Source organism: Schistocerca serialis, chromosome 4 (assembly GCF_023864345.2).
Source record: "Schistocerca serialis cubense isolate TAMUIC-IGC-003099 chromosome 4, iqSchSeri2.2, whole genome shotgun sequence".
NCBI classification, from domain to species: domain Eukaryota; kingdom Metazoa; phylum Arthropoda; class Insecta; order Orthoptera; family Acrididae; genus Schistocerca; species Schistocerca serialis.
The window spans coordinates 370,324,361-370,330,360 of NC_064641.1; positions in this window are offsets into that span (position 1 = coordinate 370,324,361).

Consider the following 6,000-nt stretch of genomic DNA (forward strand, 5'->3'; position numbering starts at 1 on the left):
CGATTCCTGAGTATTGTTCACCTATCTGGGATGAATATCAGGTAGAACTGATAGAGGAAATTGAGTAGATCCAACGAAGAGCGGCGCTTTTTGTCACGGGATAGTTTAGCTAGCGAGAGAATCTTACGGAGATGCTAAATAACCTCCATTGGCAGATGTTACAAGAGAGACGTTGCGCATCTCGTAGAGATTTACTATTGAAATTTTGGGAAAGCACTTTTCAGGAGGAGTCGGACAACATATTACTTCCTCCCACATATATCTCGTGTGTTGACCACGAGGAGAAAATTCGAGTAATTAGAGCCAATACATTCTTTGTAACGGAAGTGCAATATTTTGTAATGAACTAATTTCAGAGGTGTAGTCACTAATTTTCCGGTATTTTATAGCGCTTCTAACTGAATGTAAATGAAGCTTAGAGCAAAAAAAAAAAAAAAAATAAATAACTCAGCTAGATGGCTACTAAAGACGTAACTAGGCCCAGGAATAAAAATACAGGAGTGATATGGAAGTAGGAATATCAGTTATTTTATAAATGCATGATTCTGTTATTTACGAAGCTATGCGTAAATAGGAGGGAAGACGTTGTGATCATATTGGCACTAACTGAAATCGGTGCATCTAAGGAGGGATCTGCAGGACCATGTGACAGAACCGATTGGTTCCCACTGTCTTACTTTGTATGCACCCCTGCTTCATGTATTACGGTATATATGAAATTTATGCTAACGTTCTTTTCAAAATTCTGATTCTAAATTTCCTGCATCAAGCGCATAGTATGCAACTGCTCGAAATGTTAGGAAGAAATTCCCTCCATAAGAATTTGTTAGTCAGGTCATTAAGCTTGTTGTTCTGGTTGCGACGAGCTAATTAGTTTTTTCAGAAGTGATGGTAATAAACAATTATTGCGCTTATAAAATTTCGTACATCGGGAAATAGGGAAAATCTGATGAGTTAATAGGAGAATTCGGAAGTAAAGACCTCTTTCAAATTGAAGAGCTGCTTTTCCACTTATCAGCACCATGTTTACCTTAAACCAAACTTAAATAGTTCAGAAGGTATTGTTGATTAAAGATTTCACATGGTTCAAACATTCAGTGCCAATTACAGCCAAACCACAGTAAATTTCCGGGATGTTTTGACATACTTTCCATTGGATAATTTTTTCCAAATTCATTGACACTTATATTGATGAGCGCAAGAACCTAAATAAAAGTGCTACATATTCAATAATTAAATTTTAACATTCCGGAATGGATTCCATGTTCTTAACTTGGGATTAGCGTTGCATAGACACAGGTCAGTGCTACTTCCTTTATTAGCTGCCGCGCATACCAAATAATATATAAACAAAATATAATAACAATCTTGTCAGCCAAAGAAAGGCAAAAATTTATTCCTATGGAGTTTATAAACTATTACAAATTTAAAAAATTGAATGATATCCTGGAGCGAGACTTTATAAGGCCAAACCCGGCGTAATTTCAATCAGTCTGTTCATTCTATACTTTTCATTGTGCTCCTAGTCTTCGTGTGGTACAACATCAGTCTTGTACTTTAGTTCAGCCTCGGGATACATATGTGTTGCCTCTGCGTTCGGTTATCTCAAGATAAGAGAACAAATTTTATATTCGTGAGAAACAGACACCAAAATCAGTATTATGATTTCGTGGAATAATGAAATTTCCTGGCAGATTAAAACTGTGTGCCCGACCGAGACTCGAACTCGGGACTTTTGCCTTTCGCGGGCAAGTGCTCTCCCATCTGAGCTACCGAAGCACGACGCACGCCCGGTACTCACAGCTTTACTTCTGCCAGTATCTCGTCTCCTACCTTCCAAACTTTACAGAAGCTCTCCTGCGAACCATGCAGAACTAGCACTCCTGATAGAAAGGATACTGCGGACACATGGCTAAGCCACAGCCCCGGGGATGTTTCCAGAATGAGATTTTCACTCTGCGGCGGAGTCTCGGTCGGGCACACAGTTTCAATCTGCCAGGAAGTTTCATATCAGCGCACACTCCACTGCAGAGCGAAAATCTCATTCAGGAAACATCCCCGAGGCTGTGGCTAAGCCATGTCTCCACAGTATCCTTTCCTTCAGGAGTGCTAGTTCTGCATGGTTCGCAGGAGAGCTTCTGTGATTTTTGGAAGGTAGGAGACGAGATACTGGCAGAAGTAAAGCGGTGAGTACCGGGTGTCGGTCGTGCTTCGGTAGCTCAGATGGTAGCGCACTTGCCCGCGAAAGGCAAAGTTCCCGAATTCGAGTCTCGGTCAGGCACACAGTTTTAATATGAAAGGAAGTTTCATATCAGTGCACACTCCGCTGCAGAGTGAAAATCTCATTCTGGAAACATCCCCGAGGCTGTGGCTAAGCCATGTGTCTGCAGTATCCTTTCTTTCAGGAGTGCTAGCTCTGCATGGTTCACAAGAGAGCTTCTGTAAAGTTTGGAATGTAGGAGACGAGATACTGACAGAAGTAAAGTGGTGAGTACCTGGCGTCAGTCGTGCTTCGGTAGCTCAGATGGCAGAGCACTTGCCCGCGAAATCAAAGTTCCCGAGTTCAAGTCTGTGTCGGGCACACAGTTTTAATCTGCCAGGAAGTTTCATATCAGCGCACACTCCGCTGCAGAGTGAAAATCTCAATCTGGAAACATCCCCGAGGCTGTGGCTAAGCCTTAAATCCGCAGTATCCTTTCTTTCAGGAGTGCTAGTTCTGCATGGTTCGCAGGAGAGCTTCTGTAAAGTTTGGAATGTAGGAGACGAGATACTGGCAGAAGTAAAGCGGTGAATATCGGGCGTCAGTCATGCTTCGATAGTTCAGATGGTAGAGCACTTTCTCGCGAAAGGCAAAGTTCCCGAGTTCGAGTGTGGGTTGGCACACAGTTTTAATCTGCCAGGAAGTTTGATATTAGCGCACACTCCGCTGCAGAGTGAAAATCTCATTCTGGAAACATCCCCGCGGCTGTGGCTAAGCCATGTGTCCGCAGTATCATTTCTTTCAGGAGTGCTAGTTCTGTATGGTTCCCAGGAGAGCTTTTGTAAAGTTTGGAATGTAGGAGACGAGATACTGGCAGAAGTAAAGCGGTGAGTACCGGGCGTCAGTCGTGCTTCGGTAGCTCAGATGGTAGAGCACTTGCCCGCGAAAGGCAAAGTTCCCGAGTTCAAGTCTGGGTCGGGCACACAGTTTTCATCTGCCAGGAAGTTTCATATCAGCGCACACTCCGCTGCAGAGTGAAATTCACATTCTGGAAACATCCCCGGGGCTGTGGCTAAGCCATGTGTCCGCAGTATCCTGTCTTTCAGGAGTGCTAATTCTGCATGGTTCGCAGGAGAGCTTCTGTAAAGTTTGGAATGTAGGAGATCAGATACTGGCAGAAGTAAAGCGGTGAGTATCGGGCGTCAGTCGTGCTTCGATAGTTCAGATGGTAGAGCACTTGCCCGCGAATGGCAAAGTTCCCGAGTTCAAGTCTCGGTCGGGCACACAGTTTTAATCTGCCACGAAGATTCATATCAGCGCACACTCCGCTGCGGAGTGAAAATCTCATTCTAGAAACATCCCCGAGGCTGTGGCTAAGCCATGTGTCCGCAGTATCATTTCTTTCAGGAGTGCTAATTCTGCATGGTTCGCAGGAGAGCTTCTGTGAAGTTTGGAACTTAGGAGATGAGATACTGGCAGAAGTAAAGCGGTGAGTACTGGGTGTCAATCGTGTATCGGTAGCTCAGAAGGTAAAGCACTTGCCCGCGAATGGCAAAGTTCCCGAGTTCGAGTCTCGGTCGGGCACACAGTTTTAATCTGCCAGGAAGTTTCATATCAGCGCACACTTCGCTGCAGAGTGAAAATCTCGTTCTGGAAACATCCCCGAGGTTGTGGCTGAGCCATGTCTCTGTAGTATCCTTTCTTTCAGGAGTGCTAGTTCTGCATGGTTCGCAGGAGAGCTTCTGTAAAGTTTGGAAGGTAGGAGACGAGATACTGGCAGAAGTAAAGCGGTGAGTACCGGGTGTCGGTTATGCTTCGGTAGCTCAGATGGTAGCGCACTTGCCCGCGAAAGGGAAAGTTCCCGAATTCGAGTCTCGGTCAGGCACACAGTTTTAATATGCCAGGAAGTTTCATATCAGCACACAGTCCGCTGCAGAGTGAAAATCTCATTCTGGAAACATCCCCGAGGCTGTGGCTAAGCCATGTGTCTGCAGTATCCTTTCTTTCAGGAGTGCTAGCTCTGCATGGTTCACAAGATAGCTTCTGTAAAGTTTGGAATGTAGGAGACGAGATACTGGCAGAAGTAAAGTGGTGGGTACCGGGCGTCAGTCGTGCTTCGGTAGCTCAGATGGCAGAGCACTTGCCCCGCGAAATCAAAGTTCCCGAGTTCATGTCTGTGTTGGGCACACAGTTTTAATCTGCCAGGAAGTTTCATATCAGCGCACACTCCGCTGCAGAGTGAAAATCTCAATCTGGAAACATCCCCGAGGCTGTGGCTAAGCCTTGTCTCCGCAGTATCCTTTCTTTCAGGAGTGCTAGTTCTGCATGGTTCGCAGGAGAGCTTCTGTAAAGTTTGGAAGGTAGGAGACGATATACTGGCAGAAGTAAAGCGGTGAGTACCGGGCGTCAGTCGTACTTCGGTAGCTCAGATGGTAGAGCACTTGCCCGCGAAAGCCAAAGTTCCCGAGTTCAAGTCTGGGTTGGGCACACAGTTTTAATCTGCCAGGAAGTTTCATATCAGCGCACACTCCACTGCAGAGTGAAATTCTCATTCTGGAAACATCCCCGGTGCTGTGGCTAAGCCATGTGTCTGCAGTATCCTTTCTTTCAGGAGTGCTAGATCTGCATGGTTCGCTGGAGCGCTTCTGTAATGTTTGGAAGGTAGGAGACGAGATACTGGCAGAAGTAAAGCGGTGAGTACCGGGCGTCAGTCGTGCTTCGGTAGCTCAGATGGCAGAGCACTTGCCTGCGAAAGGCAAAGTTCCCGAGTTCGAGTGTGGGTCGGGCACACAGTTTTAATCTGCCAGGAAGTTTGATATCAGCGCACACTCCGCTGCAGAGTAAAGATCTCATTCTGGAAACATCCCCGCGGCTGTGGCTAAGCCATGTGTCCGCAGTATCATTTCTTTCAGGAGTGCTAGTTCAGCATGGTTCGCAGGAGAAGTTCTGTAAAGTTTGGAATGTAGGAGACGAAATACTGGCAGAAGTAAAGCGGTGAGTACCGGGCGTGAGTCGTGCTTCGGTAGCTCAGATGGTAGAGCACTTGCCCGCGAAAGGCAAAGTTCCCGAGTGCAAGTCTGGGTCGGGCACACAGTTTTAATCTGCCAGGAAGTTTCATATCAGCGCACACTCCGCTGCAGAGTGAAAATCTCATTCTGGAAACATCCCCGAGGCTGTGGCTAAGCCATGTCTCTGCAGTATCCTGTCTTTCAGGAGTGCTAATTCTGCATGGTTCGCAGGAGAGCTTCTGTAAAGTTTGGAATGTAGGAGACCAGATACTGGCAGAAGTAAAGCGGTGAGTATCGGGCGTCAGTCGTGCTTCGATAGTTCAGATGGTAGAGCACTTTCCCGCGAAAGGCAAAGTTCCCGAGTTCGAGTGTGGGTCGGGCACACAGTTTTAATCTGCCAGGAAGTTTGATATCAGGCACACTCCGCTGCAGAGTGAAGATCTCATTCTGGAAACATCCCCGCGGCTGTGGCTAAGCCATGTGTCCGCAGTATCATTTCTTTCAGGAGTGCTAGTTCAGCATGGTTCGCAGGAGAAGTTCTGTAAAGTTTGGAATGTAGGAGACGAAATACTGGCAGAAGTATTGCGGTGAGTACCGGGCGTGAGTCGTGCTTCGGTAGCTCAGATGGTACAGCACTTGCCCGCGAAAGGCAAAGTTCCCGAGTTTGTGTCTGGGTCGGGCACACTGTTTTAATCTGCCAGTAAGTTTCATATCAGCGCACACTCCGCTGCATAGCGAAAATCTCATAGTGGAATAATAGTTTTGACTACCTGTGTAGGAACCGTCCTGTGA